The 20,729-nt window shown below is 45.4% G+C and overlaps 1 long non-coding RNA gene across 1 annotated transcript; it reads left to right on the top strand.

The window, feature by feature from the left end:
• The first annotated feature begins 4,949 nt into the window (after nt 1-4,949).
• Nucleotides 4,950-20,123, top strand: LOC135982159 (uncharacterized). The gene is made up of 3 exons (XR_010599355.1): nt 4,950-5,641; nt 7,061-7,158; nt 18,400-20,123. It is a non-coding gene; the product is annotated as an uncharacterized LOC135982159 (long non-coding RNA).
• Nucleotides 20,124-20,729: the final 606 nt, after the last annotated feature.

Raw genomic sequence — 20,729 nt, 5'->3', positions numbered from 1 at the left:
TGCTGCAACTGCATTTGTACACACAGCACTCACCAAACTACTACAGTTCCGCCCAAGCATGCACTGAGCTCAGTGCAAAACCTGGGATGAATTTTTGGGGCAGGGTCTTTCCTTCTTTTGGTTCAAAGTCCTGCTCAGAAATCTGACAGGGATTTTCCTAGGACATCTGAAAGTTGGATTTATGGAGTGTAGAGAGATCAGATTAGGAGGTTGGGTTCTTTTTTCTTATCATCCTTCCTTGATATGCTGATGATCAGACCAACACACGACAAGAAAATGCCCTGACTCTAAATTGTGGGTGACCAAATATGATCTGCAGACTTCAGACCCTTGCACACCCCAATAATCGATATGCCAGAGAAGACCCTGAAGATTTGTGGTACTAAATACTTTCCACTTGAACAGCCCTTTGTATCAACGGGCTTGTCTACATGCAGTGGTTCCTAAACTTTAACAACCTGTGAACCCCTTTCACTAAAATGTCAAGTCTCATGAACCCCCTCTTAAAATTGAATATTTCCAGGGATTTTCTCCTTTACCTGAGTATAAATTATAAAAGCAGTGATCTTGGAAATATAAAATTTGTTTTTGTGACATGTTTATTACACACTATTTATTATTAATTATTATTTATCATTGCAGTATTTTTATTGCATTATGAAAATGGCTTCATAGCTTGTATCACTTTGAATAAGCCTGTTAGAAGACAAGGCTCCTATGTTTCATCAAGGAGCATCAGATGTGAAACAGCAGGAAGGTATTTAAGAAGCCAACTCAGAGTTCCTCCTACACAAGCATTCAGGTCTTGAGCAGTACAGGCAAACAACGCATGTTACAACAAAGCTTAAACTTGTTCTTCATAGTAATTTTAAAAACAATACTAGCTGCCTATTTAATTTTAAAAACAGCCAAAAATATCCACCTCCCTTTCCATTTCTTATAAGGAGTCTTGAAGGTTAAGTCTCCTCAGTGTCCCATGCTGCCCGGGGTCCCTAGGGACAGCTCTGTCCGCCATTAGGGAATTTTCCCCCGAGAACCCCCTGTAACATTTTGTGAACCCCCAGGGGTTCACAAACCCCAGTTTGGGAAACACTGTCTACATGGGAAGTTAGTGTGTTGTAAGCTAGGGTACAAATTTAAATCGCACCAGCTACTCTGCACTAACCCCCCACATGGTCACTCTTACTGTGCACTGAGTGCACCCTCAGGCAGTGTCGCTTAGTACACTTCCAAAGTGCATTAAGCTAATGAGCACCAGTGTGCAGTAAGAGTGTGCACATGGAGGGTTAGTGTGGAATAGCTAGTGTGGACCAGGCTTTCCCCCTGTGTAGACGAGCCCTAAGAATCTGAAGATGCTTTAAAAAGGCAAGTATTAGTATCCCCATTCTACAGATAGGTAAACTGAGGCACAAGGTCTCTCTCTCTCTCTCTGTCTCTCTCACACACACACACACACACACACACACACACACACACAAGCAGGGTACAGCAACTCTGCAGATGGAGCTGTAGTTTCCAGCTCAGGTAGATGTCTCGACACTAGCTTTGATCCAGCTAGCACACTAAAAATAGCAGGTGGCGCACACAGGTTAGCCACCTTGAGTACAATCCCGTCGGCAACCCTAGGCACATACTTGAGCGGCTAGCCTGTGCTGCCACCTGCACCCCCACAGCAACGCTGCTATGCTGTGCTCAATCCCAGCTAGCTTGAGAACGTCTACTTGAGCTGGAAATTACCCCTCCAGCTGCAGTGTAGGCGTACCCACCGAGCCGAGAACAGACAGCCACCCCTGGTGCAAACAGGCCTGGCAATTCCTCTGACTCCCAGCCGGGCTACAGTAATACACACACTGCTGATCTGCTGCAGCTTTGGGCTGGCAGGAGAACATGGCGATGTGCTACTAGGTACATTCCATTGGAACCTTAATACTTTCCCAGGAACAGCACTGAAGCAGCCTACGTGAGAAGCCCCTATCCATTAGGCAGCACGAGTTGTTAAAGAGTTAATTTTGAACCGCTGTACGTCAAGGATTCTAAGTTCAAGTTCTCCTGCTTGTGCCGAGCTCTCAAATATGGGGAATGCTGCAAAGCTAGGATGCTGAAACTTGACCTCCCACTTTTCCTTTTACCAGCTTGTGAACACCCTCTGCCCTGTGCCGTCTCCTTTGCCTTTTTCAAGCTACCCCTTGTGCTCACAGCGACCTCCACCTGTTTAGCACGCTCCCCATCCTGACTCATAAAACACTGGAACCCCACCTGTTCTGCAAAGCATTCCAGCTACAAAGAGTACCCTGTATGTTATTACCGTACTTTGCCTTTGCATTGTGCACCCTTGAGGGCAAGGACTCTGCTTTAGCTTAGCACATCTCGCCTAGGAAAGCATCCAGGGGGGACAGCGAGCTATAACTGAGAACAATCATAGCTGCAGAGTTCTTTACAGAAGATGCACGTTGTTTCAAAAGAATAAAAATAAAATAAAAATACCAGTGCCAGCCACCAATTAGCCTTATTAGAGCTGGGGGGGGGGGGGGAACATGTTTTTTATCCTCCATAAATTCACATTTGAGTTTATGTTTTATTTCCACACATGGGAAAATGTCAACAAAAAATCATTTCAACTCAATTTTCAAAAAACAACATTTTCAAAAGTGCAGATCGTTTTATCCTTTTCCTTTTTGCCAATGAATGCAGTCAAATTAATGATGTCTAGTTATCGTCATCCTCCTCCTCCTCATCATCATTTATTTGTATGCATTAGTGCCTATTAGCCCCAATCATGGCCCAGGATCCCATTGTAACAGGCACTTGACAAATACAGAACAAAAAAACAATCCCTGCCCTAAAGAATTTGTAATCTAAGGGTATGTCTTCACTACCCGCCGGATCGGCAGGTAGCAATCGATCCAGTGGGGATCGATTTATCGTGTCTAGTGTAGACGCGATAAATCGACACCCCCCCCCAGGCGCTCTCCCATCGACTCCTGTACTCCAGCACCGCAAGAGGCACTGGCGGAGTCGACGGGAGAGCGGCAGCAATCGACTCACCCCGGTAAGTTGATCTAAGTACGTCAACTTCAGCTACATCATTCATGTAGCTGAAGTTGCGTAACTTAGATCGATCCCCTTCCCCTCAGTGTAGACCAGGGCTAAATAACTTGTTTTGTTTTTTTTTCAACTCTTCCTTTAAAAAAAAAAAAAAAAAAGCTTCATTTTTCCTTTTTCACCCCACTCTATAACCGTTCAAAATTTCACCAACTTTGGAAAAGTTCGAGTCGCAAATGCAAAAGTTAAACAAACTCTGCAACCATGTAACTGCAACTCTTCCAGAGCCAGTGCTAGGCACAAGCAGGCTATGCAATTGCTTGGGGCCCCAAGCAGCTGAATGAGGCCTGCTATTCGCTCTTTATTTTAAGAACTTGCCTGTTTTAGTATTGTGGGGGGAGGGCTCCCCAAAACTATTCCTGCTTAGAGCCCCCAATGGGCTAGCTTTGAACTCTTCAAAAGAAAAAACAAATAAAAACTAAAATTTCAAACTGAAAATTTTTCATTTTGATTCGTTTCAAAATTTCCTGTTGAAACATCAAATATGTATTTTTTTTAAAAAGGACATTTTCCTGCAAAATAATTATATTTTAATGAAACTATTTTTTAGTGAGAAAACTTTTCAGTTGAAAAAACGTTGGCCAATTCTAACTCTCAGTAACCCTACAATAACAACCGTGCGTATACAGCCAAACCCCCCCACCCACTCACCCACCCAACAACTGTACAATAATAAAGCAGTGGTAAGGGCACCAGCCTAACACTTGGGAGACCTGGGTGCAAGTCTTTGCCCTGCCACTGACTTCCTGTGTGATCTTGGGCAAGTCACTTATCTTCTCTGTGCCTCTCAGTTCCCCAACTGTAAAATAAGGATAACAGCACTTCCTGAACTCACAGTGGTCTGGTGAGGATCAACACATTACAGATTGTGAAGTGCTCAGCTAGACAGTGATGGGGGCCATATAAATACCCCAGAAAGCTAGAACCATTGTCCTTAGCCCAGCGTTAAGGAGCAACTCTACAATAAAAAGTGGTGTGAGCTAGCAGAAAAACCATTCATGAAGGAAATAGAATTCATTTCCAGCATTCAAAGGCTATTATTATAAACAGCACGGTTAGGGTTAGGGAGTGGAATACAGGACTCCTGGGTTCTATTCCCATCTTTGCCAATAACTTGCATTAACAAGTGCTAGAATTTTTCGATGGACTCGGCCCCGGCAAGCGGGCCTCTGTTTTCAGAAGAGCTCAGCTCCCACTTAGGCACCTGAACAAAAAACAGCCACCTTTGCAAGAGAGCTCAGGCAGATTTTCAGAAGCACTCCGGACCTCCCATTAAGGAAGATGGAGAGTTCCCCACTTCACTGCCATTGGGAATGAGGGATGCTGCTGGGTGCTGAGTTTTTTCCAAAAATCTGGCCCCTACTCTCTGGACCGCAGCTTCCCCCTCAATAAAATGGGGATAACAATACTTTCCTACCATACATGGGTGTTGAGAGGCTCCATTCGTGTAGTCAGTGAAGTGCTTTGAGATCCTTGGTGGCAAGTGGTATTATTGTGCTTGTTTTATTTCATTCTTAAATATATGTTTATTAATATTGTCAGTGGCCGGTGCTGGTAAAGAAGTTCTTAAACCGCCTATATTTAAAATAAAATAGCCCCATTCTCAGGGATCTTGTCTCGTCATGTGGTCAATCAAGCCTGTATTCACCCATCTGAAAGGGGATAAAAATCGAGATGTGCCCTCCCAGAGCAGGACAGCTGAAGAGGTGTAATTCAACAGCGCTCCGAGTTGTTGCTGTCATCGCAGTGATTGAGGTGGACAGGAGGTGTGGAAATGGCCAGGGCTGGTAAAGGACACAGACAGGTGGGAGGACCAAGCTTAGGGGTGGAGCGGAGAGCATGGAATACAAAAGGGATCATGCAGGCCTTTTCAGGGCATAAACCGGGAGATGGAGAGGAAAGTGAACAAGCTGGGGTGGGGACAGAGTGCAGAAGGGAAAGAAAGAGAGAGAGGGATACACAGGGACTTGCACTTGAACGGTCAGATTTCTAGTAAGCCTCCTTGCAACGGGCAAAGCTATGAATGAATGAACCAGGAAGGAGCAAAACAGCTGGAGATAGGCAGAGGAATGGGTGTAAAGCTCTTAAAAAGATCCAAAGCAAGGACCCTAAAGGGAACTAAAGTGAAGGAGAGGGGTATTAGTCATTCCAGGAAGACTGAGCTGTGGGAGGGAATTTAAGTAGCATGCCCCGAAAGGGAGGGAGGGGGAGTCTAAGAAATTATGTAAGTGAGAAATAGGAAAGGGGGAACTCCCCTCCCCTCCCATCACTCACACACTCACACACACACACACACAGTAAGCTGCTCAGAAGCCTTTTTAACTGGCTGAGAGAATCTTCCAGGCCCCCAAAACCTGGCCACTCACTGAATGACATTTCTGACCACACCAGCTGCAGCTTCCTCGCGGGACTCTCTAAATAGACTAAATGCCCCATGGTGAAGCTGCCTGCAGAATGAACCCCCGTTTGGGGCCTGGAGCGATGCAGGGACCGAGCACGGGGAAGAGGAGAAAGACAGCTGCAACGTCCCCCAGTGAAGGTAATTTCTGTGATTTTCCAGTGCAATATTTTAACAGGCTCCTCCTCTCATCCCCTGAGAATTAGCATCATTTATTATTTGTCCAGCAGAGCCTAGAAACCCCAGCCAAAAGCCAGGCCTCGCTGTGATAGGTCCTTTACAAATTCACAGTATGAGACAGCCCCTGCCCCTTGCCAATGAAATAGACAAGACACATAGTGGGTGGGAGGGGAAACAGAGGTGAGGGGACTTGCTCAAGGTCATGCTTCAGTTCAGAGCCAAGAGTAGCACTCAGGTTTCCTGACCCACAGTCCAGTGCCCTTGCCCAGTGCATGGATAGGGTATGGGTGTGAGAGACTACGTGTGTAACTTTGGGCAAGCCATTTAGCCTCTCTGTCCTCAATTTCCCCATCCATAAAATGGGGACAATAGCATTGCCCTGCCTCATAGAGGTGTTATGAAGCTAAATACATTAAAGATGTGAGTGGTCTAGCTACATATACGTACTTAAGACAGAGAGAGCAAAAAGTTTGTTAGCCATAAATGGAGTTATAGGTGTCACCGCTATAGGACGTTGTGGGCACTGAGCGGTGATATCATAATCAGCAGCTGTTACTACTGTGCCTGTGTAAATATTTGTTACAAATGCAAAACTGTCTAGGCTACTGTTAGAGTAGCTGCTTAGGAGACATTGAAACCCACATGCCGACAGAGCAGCACAAGAATAGACTAGACCATGCATGGAGAGATTTAGCAGAATCCCCTAGAGACACATTTCTTGAGGCTTATAGCTAGAGAAAGACAGAATCAAGGGATGCTTTTGGGATTTCAAAACCAGTTTGAAGAGGCTTTGGATTGGCAAAGAGGAGAATTCAGAGTCAGGTCCCATTTTTTGCCAAACCCTGACATTTTGGGTCAGGAGAATTCTCATCAGTCATTCTGGGATTGCTACAGGATCAAAACCATAACATGGCCCATGATATTTATTGTTCTCACCCAAAGTAAAATTGTAGCAATATCTCCCCCTATCAGAGGTGCTCTATAAATCGGCACAAACACCATTCTTCGCCATAGCATCATCCACTGTATGTCTCAAGAAATGACCCTCTGAACTGTTCTCTACAACGCCTCCGGAAGTGACCATCATTATGAGAGACAGCCTTGGTTATAAGACCTAAATGTATCAGAGGTTGGGTCAACAAGTTATCTGTAGGGGAGGAAAAACCAGGAGAATTACCCCTCTAGCTTTCTTATCTTACAATGTATTGTCCTTCTCTTTCTCCTCCTCAAGGTTTATGTTGACTAGACAGATAGGCAAATAGTATCAAAACTTTTATTGCCTCCATTGCTATGACACAATCTTTAGGGTATTTATCTTCACACACATCTCCAAGATACAGATGTGCTACCCCCTGACAGGTAAAATCTGACATTTTACAGATGGGGAACTGTGGCACAGAGATTAAATGACTTGCCCAAGGTCACACAAGAAGTCTGGGGAAGAGCAAGGAATTGAATCTAGTGTTTCCACCTCCCAGGTTAGTGTCCTGACCACGCTTTCTCATTCACTCACTGTGTTATGACATGCTCTTGACGCTGTCCATAGCTTTCACGCCTTTGTGTGGCGACTGCTGGCCAGTAGCAGTATCACTTATTTTAATTGGGAATGTAAAACTGTGTACAGGAAGCTACAGTTTATTTGTCTTATGCCCAGGTCTAAGGTATTTCCAGCCTCCTCTGTGTTTCCTACACTTGGGCCACACCGTTGGGAACCAATCAAAATAAGAACAGAAACAAACATTGTCAGCCTCCCAAAAGCAACATGGTCATATCCCAATATCCTCATGCCCACTGTGTGTCTGGCCCCTCTCCTTCTGTCTTTGGAGGCTTAGCCCCCGAAACCAGGGGGGGCTCTAGATGGGGATTAGCAGTCCAACTGGTCAGAGTAGGGGACTGGCATCAGGATGTCAGGACTGTTTACTTGGTTCTGTCACAGGCTTGCCAAGGAATCTCCGGTCCAATTTTTCAAGAGTTCAGTAACTTAGGGCTTGTTTTAGAGTTCTCACTATGAGACACCTAGGAGTGGATTTTTAGAGGGGCTCCTCACCCACAGCTCCCATTGACTTCAAGAGGAGTTGTGGGTGCTCAGACCCTTTAAAAGGGATTCACATGGGACACGCACACAAAAAGAAGTGGATGCGTCTATAAATGTGATTCTCTGTGCCTCAGCTTCTCCCATCTGTAAAATGGACACAATAATGCTCCCCTGCTTTGGGAGGACACGTGAATTTTTATGAAGTGATCACTGTGGTACAAAGGTAGAAATGGATGGGAAGAACTCGATTTGCCATCAGAATAGCCAAGAGAGCAACGAAGTTGAGCCCAGAGTCCCCCTGAAAAGTGTTAAACAGAAGAATGTTTATTTGTTGAATGGGATGCAATGCTGTCCTCAGATACACCCATGCAACCCCCGTTAGAGACTAAAGGAACTGCAGTTGCTCAGCATCTCTGAAAATCAGGTGCCTAAATATAGCTGTAGATGCCTCACCAGGCACCAAGCCCAGGAACTTTAACCTAACTGATTTGCCCAAGGTCAGATGGGAAGCTGGGAACAGCCCCTAGATCTCCTGAGGCTCACTCGGGTGCCTTAACCACAACACTGCCTTCCCTGCTGTGGCTGGAGGAAGAGTTAAGCTGGTAGCGATGAGCAGTTGAAAGGTTTGCCAGGAGGGAGAGAACTGAATACCTTTTGCTGCCCCAGTCCTGCAAGGTGCTGTGCCTTCTCAACTCCTCCAACGGGAGCCGAGGATGCTGAGTACCTCCCAGGAAGTGCCATGGGGCCTGATTTTCATTTACACCAAGACACTCTGCATCATTCTGACAATGTAAAGAAGCCTCTAGGGGAATGTAAATACAGAGTGGTGTAGAAGAGCCAAGAGCTAGTATCTACTGCCCTCCTTCCAATGACAGGGAGGCACCTGTCTTTCAGCTGCGGAGCAGAGACTAGCTTGTGAGACAGCCTGGCAGAGTGAGCGCATGAACTGCAGTGGTATTAACAAGACTGCTTCTAAAGTGTCACCTACTGACTATTTACTAATGGAAAACCATCACCGTTCCGGTGACCCTAAGGGGACAGCTGCACCCTTCTGCTCTCCTTCTCTGAGCCATACCATGAATGGACAGATGTGGCCCTGTATATTCCTCCAGGATTGGGTTACTGTCATCCGAGCTGAAAGGCATGATCTGTTGTCTGGTAATTCATACGTCTTCTGTTCAGAAGGAATTTAATTTCTTGCATTGATTTTTTTTTTTAAAAGATATTGGCTCAGTTATATATTTTATACATTACAGATTCAGTTCTTTATTGCAGTCTTCAGTTGCCATTTTAGTTTTTAATAATCCCTTAAATTTTTTATGTGTTTTATTCATTCCCATAATCTTCATAGACTCTTTTGTACATTTTTTACAAGTTTTCTTTTTCTGCCCTAATTTTTTAAAATCATGCATCGATATGATCTTGTGGGTCAGGCCTGCAAACTTTTACTCATATGAGTAATCCTTACTCAGCCAAACGGAGCCCACTTCTACACCGGTGCCGCTCCAATGACTTTGATAGATACGTTCCTGATTTACACCAGCATGAGAACAAAAACCCAGGCTCATTAACTGCAGTGGGGCCACCTACATGAGTAAGGATAACTTGCCTGAGTAAATTCTGCAGGATCAGATACTCATTGGACAATTAGATCTCTCAATACGTGTCCTCTGATCCTACTGTTTTTCCCTCAACTTGAATTATAGTGTGATAAAATAGCTGACACTTATGGAAAAGTCCTGTGGACTCGAATGGGAAGGAAAACAGTGCAATGCTATAAAAGTGACATTAGAATCCCATACATTTTAGTAAAGGAGTGTATGGAAAATATACTATTTTTAAAATGATCCAACAAAACTTAATAAAAGAATGATGTCTCTGCTACAGCATTCTGCAGCTTGGTTTAAAAATAAAGAACTACAGAGAGGCTAACGGTCTTTGGCCTGGTCTACACTACCTTTTCTAAACTTTTACGTTAAACCTTTTCTAAAAGTCTGATGGATCTGAACTGAGACAGCAGTAAACAGGTCACAGTTAAACCAGAATAAAAAGGATGACAGTTTAATGACTATATTCCTACTCATGCCACTCACTCATGGCATTTCTCTTACCACTCTTTTATTCCTCCTTTTTCTCCCTCTCTCTTTTTTTAAAACAAACACTTTGGGAACATTTTTCTACTATTTTATCTTTATTTGTAACGTTTCCATTTTCTCCATTAGTATAACCTAGTATCCTCTGTTATGTTGAACAACAGTGGTTTCTCTTTATCCCATATGCATTTTCCCCTCCCATTCTTTTTAATGTTGGCACTTTAAATCTGGCCCTCTCTTGAGGTCTGATGTGCATCAAGGATCCAAGTCAGATTACAATTTTACTTAAAGATAGACTCAAGCTGAAAAAAAAAGGACGCAGGTTTCTAAGCGACCTTCCACCTCCAAAGCTTGGGGGGTGGTTCCTGATCAGACACTTTGGTGCAGTTGGAATGAAAAGTGCTAGATCTGGGGCCAGACCCACTTTGCAACCTTAAAGCTAACTTAACTGGCAAGTAGATGATTCTTCCAGAAGGAGAACACTGTTGAGTAATGTAGGTCTGCTACAGCAGCTTCATTCCACCTCCGCTCCCAGTTTCAGAGGTTTGTGATGTGCCTAGGGAAAATGGATATGGCTGGGGCCTCTGTATACCCCATTAATCCCCAGCTACCAGAATCCCCTTGGAACTGCGGACAGTTGGGTGTTATATAGAACCACCCCAGGGCTAAATAGGCTGAGGATAAAGAAGCAGCCACTTTTTCAGGTATTTGGGGAGGAGGAAAGCTGATAGGTTATTGTTACTGCAGCTGTCAATACTGATAACCCATTAAATCAGCTATCGATCTTCTAAATTTTGAATATGGCCTCAACCCGGAATTGGAATGGGCACTATAAATAGTTGAAATATGTCAATTCCATGGGATCCATGCTCCCAGAACAAGAGGCCACCGCTGGTGAAATGCTGGTTCCACTGAAATCAGCTAGAATTTTATTATTAATTATTTGTATTATTCTAGCCCCTACAAGCCCTATCATGGACCACATTGTGCTAGGTGCTGTACAAACAAAGAACAAAAAAAGATTTCAGTGGGGCAGGTTTCCATCCCACCTCTTTAAGCAAAGGGTACATGGAATTCTCACCTTGTTTTAAATGTAGTAACTATAGTTGTAATAAGGTCATCATGTGCTGAAAGGGTGACCATGTGGGAGGCCAGTGGGTGGACATATGATGGCCGTGCTGTTTTGGGCTGAGGTTTTTGTGATGATCACTATCCCTTATAGAAATGAAATGTTGGTCTTGATCCTGCCACCAAACATTTATGCATGTGAGGAGCTTAAGTCATACGACTCGTCCCATAATTCAGGTGTTTCTAAGGCTACATTTACCCTATGAGCTAGAGGTGTTATTCACCTGCTTGTGTACACACATGCTCCCGAGCTCGCATCGAGATAGCACAAGGATAAATAGCCGCGTAGTCGCGATAGTGCTGCAGCTGATCTGTGCTGAGTACACACCCACCCCTTACAGGCAGGTATGTACTCGGCCTGGCTCAGCTGCGCATCCACTGCCCGAGCTATTTACAATCACACTAGCTTGATGAGCGCTTGCGCAAGTATGTGTACACGGGCAGGGGAATCCCACCCCTAGCTCGCAGTGTAGATGTCCCCTTAAAGATGGTCTAGTTTCTCCACAAGTTACTAGCTTTGATGCAGGAACTGCTGAGTGAAATTCTCTGGCCTCTGTTATGAGTAAGTCAGACAGGATCGGTCCCTTCTTGCCTTAACAAGGTATGAATCTGTAACCCACTGACGTCAACGGAACCAGTCAGTGGAGCAAAGTGACTCACATGTGTTTGTAATAGCAGAACTTTCAGTTAGTACATTAAAAAAAGAACCATGCCTGCAATAGACTGTTTAACCTCACAATAACATAGCGATAAAGAATAATTCCTTGAGGAAAATGTGAACTAAATCAGCCTTCGCTTGAAATAGTTTAAACTGTCTTGGTTACTTTTCCAATATAAGGAACCAAGACAGAGGAAGGACAGCCCAATGGTTTAAGATTTCCAGTCATGCTTCCAGGGCACTGCATCAGCTGACAGCATCTGTTAATCTTTCCCACAGGAGGTAGTTCATTTTGTGGAGGAAGGCTCCAGATTCACTTCCTGTCATAAACTTTGTGTAGGGTTGTTGTGCATGGTTACCTTCCACTCCAGAGATAGTCACTTCCACCACAGAGAGCAAAATTCTCCTCCCAGACCTGCAGTGCATCTCCTTTGATCCTAACATTCTGCTCTCCTGATCTGAGCAATGGATTACATATGCAGTGTATGTTATGCATCCTCCTCTGTGCCTGATCCAGCTAGGATGAGAGTCTGCTAGTGCTCCCAGCTATGGGATTTAGTCCTTTAGCCCAAGCTGTAACAGCCCGTGCTTATCATGGGAGTTCCCCTGTTCAATCCCCCAGTGATGACTAACATGATGGTCATTAGACCTGTTGACATTACTGAAGAGGAAGCGGAGAGAGAACAAAGTTGCCATCCACGGTGATGTTCTCAGAGGAGACTATAGCTCTTTGCTTTTAAAGCAGCCTATTGGGTGAACTATCACCACCATTCAGTTATCCTCATCTTCTCCCACCAAGCTCCAGCTTGTACTCTGGTGCTATTTGCTAAGGGCTCTCCCATCGACACCACTGGCAGAGGGCATAGCAATTGCAGTTAGATGCACATCAGGAGAGCTAGAATTAGTCCCCAGCAAACATAGCAATAGTACTAATACTTATACTTAGCAATTTTCATCTTCAAAGTGACTCACGGACATTAGCTAGTGGAATCTCACAAGCTCAGCTACACACATTCTGGGAGATAGGCAAGTACTTTTATAGGATTTCACAAACAAAGAAAGTTAGGCAATTTGTCCAACTTCACAGAGAGAATCAGTGAGAAAGCTAGGATTAGAACTCAAACTCCTGCTTCTTAGCCAGACCACTACAGCACACTTCATGCTGACACAGAGGCAGATTTGTCATGCATTTCCTGCACATTACATCCGCTAGGCTAAGAAAGCTGCAACCTTGAGTCAGAACACCATGTGTAACATCCGTTGTATTTGTGCCATTCTTTTGTATGGACAGACATGGAAATCCTTCCTCATACCCTCATTTAAAATCTCCATTCCCAAATACACTTGCATCCAAACCCCCCAGTCGAGTAACCACAGCTTAGAGGCTGTGAGCAGAAAACACCACCACTGATGAACCCACCTTGATAAGCAGGAGAACTGCTGTGGAAAAAATGAAGCATGCATGCATCACCATAGTTCATAATACAGAGCTGCCACTGTATCTATCGTATGAGGAGTTTATGAAGTTCCTTAAGGGAAGTGGTGGAAACCCTATGAAAAGTACTGCGGACTATACTTTAAGGAACACTCCTGCATCAGTAGTAGGCATCCAACAGAGAGGCAGAGCACTGGACTGGGAATCAGGAGATCTGGATTCTATTCCTGGCTATGCCACTGACCTACTGTTGACCTTGGGCAAGCCACTTTGCCTCTTTTTCCCCTCCCAGCCTTTGGCTTGCAAGCTCTTCAGAGCAGATACTGTCTTCCTCTGGGTGTGTACAACTCTAACACATCAGGATAATTCTCTTAAATTAGGGCTCTAGGCAGCATCAGGATAAATTATAATAATCCTAAAGAGAAGATTAGTTAATTTAAGAAGGGATTTTCCATCTCCAGCTTCTATGGTTCCCATTTTTATTTATGAATTGTTTTCACTCAATAAACAGCCTTATTTTCAAAGTTTTAAGTGTAGAGTTGTGCATGCAAAATCTACCTAAATACCCCATGTAATCCTTGTGCATGCAAATCAGGGCATGCCAGTAACCAGAATCACGCCTTTGCACACACAAACACATAAATTGCTCTTGCAAACGAGGCATGCAATTGATATTCTCAATTGCTTGAAAATCTGTCCCCAGCTATCCAGAGTCCACCAACTGCAAAGGTGGACTTGAATGCCTCTGTGTGCCCACGGCTTTCCAAAAAGGGAAATACTTAATCCAGCATTGAAACATCCGAGAAGCTATATTATCTGTTTAAGAGTGGAGGATGGGCAGCTGTCCTATTGCCTGAAGACTGACAGACAGACTTCTCTTTTGAGACAACATGCTTCTTTATATCCCCATATGAATTATGCTGCTATGGAATGTAAGGAAGTGTGTGGTTTCAGGGAGATGAAATTATATATACCATCACCCTCTACTCCCTTTCTGCTTGCGTCTGTTGCAATGACGCAGACACTTGTACGTGACTGATTTACTTTAGTTGCTAAAAGTATCAGTGTGAATGGAATGCTCATAAAGGTTTCGACAGCCATGATTCACCCCATGATCTTGTCACTTCTCTGCACATAGGGTTCCCCATATGTAACACAAATGATACTCACCCAGCTTTGTAAAGGACTTTTGGAGGAGACTTCCATTTCGACTTCAGTTAGCCACCTAAATCCCATTGACTTTCACTAGGATTTAGGAGATTAGTTGCCATGTGTGCTTGTGAAAAATCTCACCCCTTGAGATCCAGGGATGAAAAGTGCTAAATCACAGCAGAAAATGGATCAGACATTCCTCGCTGGTCAGGAATGGCATGGGTTTAGTGACATGGTGAGTTAGTTGCACAGGGACCATCAGCACGTAGCCTGGGAGGATTCAGAAATTAAACAGGTTAGGGGCTGGTCCTGATCTCAACTACGTCAATGACAGAACTCCCCTTGGTGCTCTCTGTGGCACATGGCAAGTCCATCATTAATGGGCTATCAATGCACACATCAAGGGCAGGAGCATAGGGATTGCCAGATTGGATCAACACTCAATACCAGCTGCACACAGAAAGTTTCTTTCTAACCCCTATTAGTTATGCCCTTAAGTAGGACATACATGCCTTCCAAAAAATTTTTTTTTAATCTTTACTATGATAGCTTTGGAGAGTCTTATCTAGTCAGATGTACAATCCTATTTTGAATCTTACAAAGCTCTTGACTTCAATGATAGCATGTTGAACTCATTACCACGAGATTACTGTAAATTGTCAGATACGGGGCCAATGGCCTCTCGCCCTCCCAAGATGACACAAATGATCCAATAATGTCATGCAAATATTACTACTAGTATTGGGCTAAATCAACAAATCTTTATTCCGTTTTAATTCGTTCCTTACTATGGCAAAACTCCTGTTGAGTCTATAGGAGTTTTACTGGACTAAGGGAGAAATTTTCAATGGTGCCTACGTGATTTAGGAGCCTACGTCTCAATTTCAAAAGAAACTCAGGCATTTACGAGATTAAGTCCCGTTCAAAATCCGTGAGATTTAGGCTCCTAAGTCACTTATGTGCTTTTGAAAATTTCACCTGGAGTCTGACTAAAGATCTCTGCTTTTGGCCATTTATTCTTAAATCCTGGGTGATCTTATCCCCATTGTAAGTTGGGATCAGACACAAACATATAATGCTTTAATCAGTTTTAGTTGCTTTCAGTGCACTGCATTGATTGGTTGTGAATGCATTTCGGAGTAGAAAGAGGGTCGGGGAAAGTTATTTTTAAAAGATAACAGGACAAAATGCTTGAGACAAATAGGAACTTCAGAAAACAGAGGAAAGGGGACTATGGTCCAGTGGCTTGTGCACTGGGATTTCAGTACAGTGTGGTCCAGAAACCCGTATTCTTGTCTTGGTTTTGCTGCTAAATCCCCAGGCAAGTTACTTCCCCTCTGTGTGTTTCCTCACCTCTAAAATTCCTTAATAACTTAGAGATCCCCAGCGATAAAAGCACCAAGTAAGCACTTAACCCATACTCCAAAGAGAACCCAAATTTTAAAGAGAGCTGAAAAAGCTGGAGATTGCTTTTGGTTGGATATTTTTCATGCCCCTCCTCCCAGCCTCATTTCCACCAGAAGCAGATGTTACCGGGGCTCCAGTTGCCATATTTCTGGGCCACCACTGAAACCAAGAAGGGCTGGAAATCTCACAACAAAGACTGATCTCATGACATTTTCAATCCAGTTTCCACACCAGAGATGTCTGGAGGAGGTCCAGATGAGCATCCAAATGTGTTCTTCCTCTTCCAGCCTCTGCCCCTTTTGAGGTTCTCCATCTCTAGAAGTAATCTTTCTTCTGTTTCAAGTTGTTTTCCTGTGGCAAAAATATTACTTTGCATTTCTTTGGCACCTTGCATTCAAGAGCCGTAGTGAATGTTAGGAGCATTAATGCAACAACACACAAAGTTTTGAAAGCTGAGCCCTACTTTCAACTCCACCCTGCATTGTTAAAAGGTCAATTCAAAAGGCGCTGTCACTCAATCGCACCAGTGTAGATTTTTGTCATATGATGCTTCCTCTCCTTTCTTACATGCCCCGACGAGAAGGGGAATAGTTATTAAAATTGACATATAACTGCCACTCCTAGCAGCAGAGTTTGAACCCACTGAAACGAATGGGGAAGTTCATTGCTTGGAGCCGTTGTGTCAGGCTCTCTGCAAACTCAGGTAGACCTTGCTGCATCAGTTACATTCACATCACATTTTCGAGATTCCCTTCTGAACCGTAAGTAGCTTACTTTTTAAAGAGACTCTGGAGAACAATTTAGATGCTCTCTCTTCCCCCTCCCCCTCTCTCAGATGACATGCTCCACCTCAGGGAAATGCTGCATTAATGAATTAAGTTAGTCACCCCCGCAAGGCAAGCATTACTAGCCCCATTTTTACAAGTGGGTGAACTGAGAGACAGAAGTGACATGAGGGCCAATAGGGAATGAGCAGCAGAACAAAACACAACGCCCTGTTCTAACTAAGTCATCACTGCTTCCTTAGGGCTCGTTCTGAGAGGTAATATTAAACTAGCCCTTGGGAATGGTTAAAGGTTCTGCTGGTTATGTTACAGATTCCAGAGAAAGGAGAATACTGTGGAAGTAGTGAATTCTCTGTGGTTTTGAGCAGATCCTGGATATTCCATGCCACTTCATTTACATTCACTTGTCAGCCACCCGGAGTGGATACAAAATGAGACCATTTTTACAAGTCACCACTGTGTCTCACAATATCCATTACATTTTGGTGCACAGTCTGGGCCAGACTCGTCAAGTTACACACAAGGAGAGGCAGCGTGATCCAGTACCTTGGATGCTGGGTACACAGGAAACCTGGATTCTAGGGTTGGTTCTGCTGCTTTGTCACAGAACAGGGTCAAACCACTTCATCTCTTTCCTGTCACCTCCTTTGGGCGTCATATCTATTTAGCTAGGAAACTTGTGTGGCAGGGCCTGACTCTGAACAGCACCCAACACAACAGGGCCCTGAGTTGAGGCCTCTAGGCGCTACTCCAATACAAAAGCTGCCACCGGCCTGCTCCTCCTCTCAGTGTCATGGGTTCAAATCACTCCTCTCTCTAGAGAGACACTAGTGTAAAACTGGCATGGAAGAGGAGAAAGAGGCTCAGATATTGAATGCTTCCCTGAGCAGTTTTTGGCAGGAAGAGGGGGCCTCTCCTGAGGGAATATACAGTTCACGCAGCTGGTCTTTTCTGTTACACAGTTTAACATTCCCGCCAATGCCGAGCACCGATGGGGGATGGAAGGGAGGGAAATGCTCTGAATTAAGACATCTCGCTGAGGGAGTCTTGTCAGGTCCCTGACGAGCCACACACACATGGCGCGGGGCCTCGGCGTGGGTGGGGAAAATGCGACTTTGGGGCTGTTTAAGAGATGCCACGAGGCCCATTGTTGGAAAGCCCCGGCAGCTGTCAGCAGGCTGGTCGTCTCAGGTACAGCTGGAGGGGGCGGAGTCCCTGAAAAGTGATGCCTGACTGACAACTGACAGGTGATTTCCTTTCAATTGACAAAGGAGGGGTCTTTCCTTCCCCCTTTCAAAGGGGGAAGGGGGAAGAGCGAGAGCAGATGTACGAAGGGAAAGCTGCTAAACTTCTTGCTGCTGCTAGAGATGGGCCCAAGCCCTGAACTTGGGGAGAGTTTGGGAACCCAGCTTCAGTACTTGGGCCCAGGCCAAAACTGGCAAAGCTGAAACTACCCCAGACTCTGGGGAAGGGGGGCAACGTGGATTCAGAGCCAGAACTCAGCTTTGTGGCTCGGGCCCATCTCCAATGGCTGTTGAACCTGCTTGGCTAGCCTGAAATTCACCCGAGCGCAGAGAGCCCACACAAGACTTTAGGCATCACTTAAGCCCTATAGTAAGGCCCTGGGATTTCTGCCAGTGCCATCAGGGGAAGCAGGATTAGGCCCCAAGAGGGGCAGGAGGCGTTACTGCCCTGAGGTCACAGACTTGTCATAAGCACTCTGGGGAATGCAGTACTCAGATCTCTGAATGCAAAGCACAAGGTAAGTGCTAAGCACTGTTCTTCTGGATTAACTCTCCTGATGCTCCATATGGGGTAGAGAGCTATACTACCCCCATTTCACAGATGTGGAATCAGGGATTTGCCCAAGGTCACATGGAAGATCTGTGCCAGAGCAGGGAACTAAACCCAGGTCCCCTAAATTCTAGGCTGGGGCCCCAACCACTGGGCCAGCCGTCCACTCCCTGTCAATGCCCAGCGGTGGCTGGTAACTTTGCTCATCTAACCTGTGTTAATTATGTTGCAGGTAAGGCACCGTGAAGCGGACTCCGTTGCAAGCAGCTGGAGCTGCACATGCTCACATGGATACAGGGGCTGCACCCTGCTCTGGCTGGTCAAACGGAACCAAGTCCGTCTTCCTTGGAGGTTTGGTCCCCTTCAACCAGCTACAGCAGTGCTGAAATCGTCCGGCCGTTGGAGGAAGACACCTCCCCCACCCATCAACTCATCCCCACAGGACTTTCCTCCTAAATGTGCATTTGATTCTTGTTAGCATGTTCTGCATACAGCGCACATGGGAGGAGGGTGCTGATCCTTATGGGCAATGTCTTGATTATACCTACTGGGCAAGGTCCTCAGGGGTTATCTGAGCTACACTCAGAGCACCTGGCCAAGAGGGTGGTGGCAACAGGGGGCTTTCTGCCCCCTTTCCAGTCTCCTGATCCTGGGGGAAATCTGGGGGCTACTTCAGCCCCCAGCACAAGTGAGAGCAGCCTCAAGGCTGCTCTAACTTGCAGTGGCCCAGGCTCACTGAACTCCAGCCAAGTCCTTCCATCCTCCAGCATGTCAGCAAAATACCCCCTACACCCCGGGGACCAAGAGCAACTGGAGTAGAGCTAGCAAGCTCCTACACAAGGGCGATTCCCAGCAGTACTGGATTTCCAATTAGGCACAGTAAGCACATGCCTTGGGGCACTGCCATTCTAGGGGCACCTAAAAGTGGGTTAAAAGTTAAAAAGTTAATATAGTAGAAACCTCAGAGTTAGACACTTCGGGGAATGGAGGTTGTGCGTAACTCTGAAGAGGCGGTTACAGACTTCAGCCACATGTCAGGTTGGGGCTGCAGTCGCAGGGTTGGGGGGAGGTGTCAGGGCTCCAGGTACTGGTCAGAACTTCTGACTTTTGGGGCACCAGGGCTTCAGGCAGGGGGCTCAGGGCTTCAGACAGGGGGCTCAGGGCTTCTGCCCCACAGGAGCACTGGGGTTCAGTGCTTTAGACCTGGGGGGAGCACTGAGATCAGGGCTTCAGTCCTATGACTTCATTCCTAGTTTCAGCCTCGCAGGGGGCCCTGGGGCTCCCCATGTCTCTGCTCCTGGCTTCAACAGGGCTCAGGGCACGCCAGGGCTCGGGGCTTTAGCTACCGGGATGGGGGAGGAGAGGCAGGGTAGCACTGGGACTGAAACTAGTGCTCCCCTTGTAGCTAAACCCCCAGTGACCCCTGTGGGCCCCCAAGAGGTTTTTCAGACCCAAAGGCTCCACCACATACTTTCAGTCTGTGTGACTTGGTAGAGAATAAAAAAAGGATAAAGACAAAAGAGATATAGTCTCCATGAGAGCAGAGTGTGTGTTCTCTCACTTACAAGCTGTATTTAAACAAACTGGCAGCCACTTCCAAGAGCGGCCGATGCCTAGAAACGTAAGCATGTGTGGCACACACAAAACAGTTACATAACCGCATACCCTGCAATACACACAGAAACACACACACAAAGTTCTCCCTTCACACACACACGCCGCACAAGTGATGGATTCAGAGAGGAAAAAAACTAGCCTGGGAGCTTATTTATTTCCCAAGCATCAATAGAAGATGCGGGTTCCCTGAAAATCAGTGCCTGAATATGGATTTCAATGCCTAACCTCTGACACACAACTCGGAAAACGTTGGCCAGTGTTCAAAGGTTCAAGTCTGTCATTAAATAAAATAAGGCATAAGGTACATAAGTCCTTTGTTGGTTTAATAAAAAAGTAGCATGTGCATAATTATTCTCTCTTTTGATTTTTTAAACACCGATTATACGGCACATGTAACGCTTTTCCAACACACTGTGTAGACAAACTGCTGAGGCGTTGTCATGGGTGCGCTCCGGGTGAGATTTATTCACAGCTGGTTTTGCAGCAGGGCACAGTATTAGTAACCCAGAACAGATTATACCAAGGAGATATGAATAGCCTTTGTTCTGAACTCTGAATTTTCTCAAGACAGGTTCCACTCCTGGGTGGTGAAGCACTGGAATGCATTACCTAGGGAGGTGGTGGAGTCTCCTTCCTTGGAGGTTTTTAAGGCCCGGCTTGACAAAGCCCTGGCTGGGATGATTTAGTTGGGGATTGGTCCTGCTTTGAGCAGGGGGTTGGACTAGATGACCTCTTGAGGTCCCTTCCAACCCTGATATTCTATGATTCTATGATTCCAGCAAAAGGCAGGAGAGCTGCACAACGCTGCTCTCAAAATCCATCGGAAAAAAAGAGCCATGAACGACACACACACAATGGTGCATGTTTTAAGTCAGCACAAGTAGAGAGTGGATCCATTACTCATGAGCAGCAAAACCACAAACGAGTGCCACTAATGATATCTAG

The sequence above is a fragment of the Chrysemys picta genome, chromosome 3 (genome assembly GCF_011386835.1).
Source record: "Chrysemys picta bellii isolate R12L10 chromosome 3, ASM1138683v2, whole genome shotgun sequence".
NCBI lineage: Eukaryota > Metazoa > Chordata > Testudines > Emydidae > Chrysemys > Chrysemys picta.
Note: the sequence above shows the minus strand (reverse complement) of the source record. Positions and strands in the feature narration are given on the sequence as shown.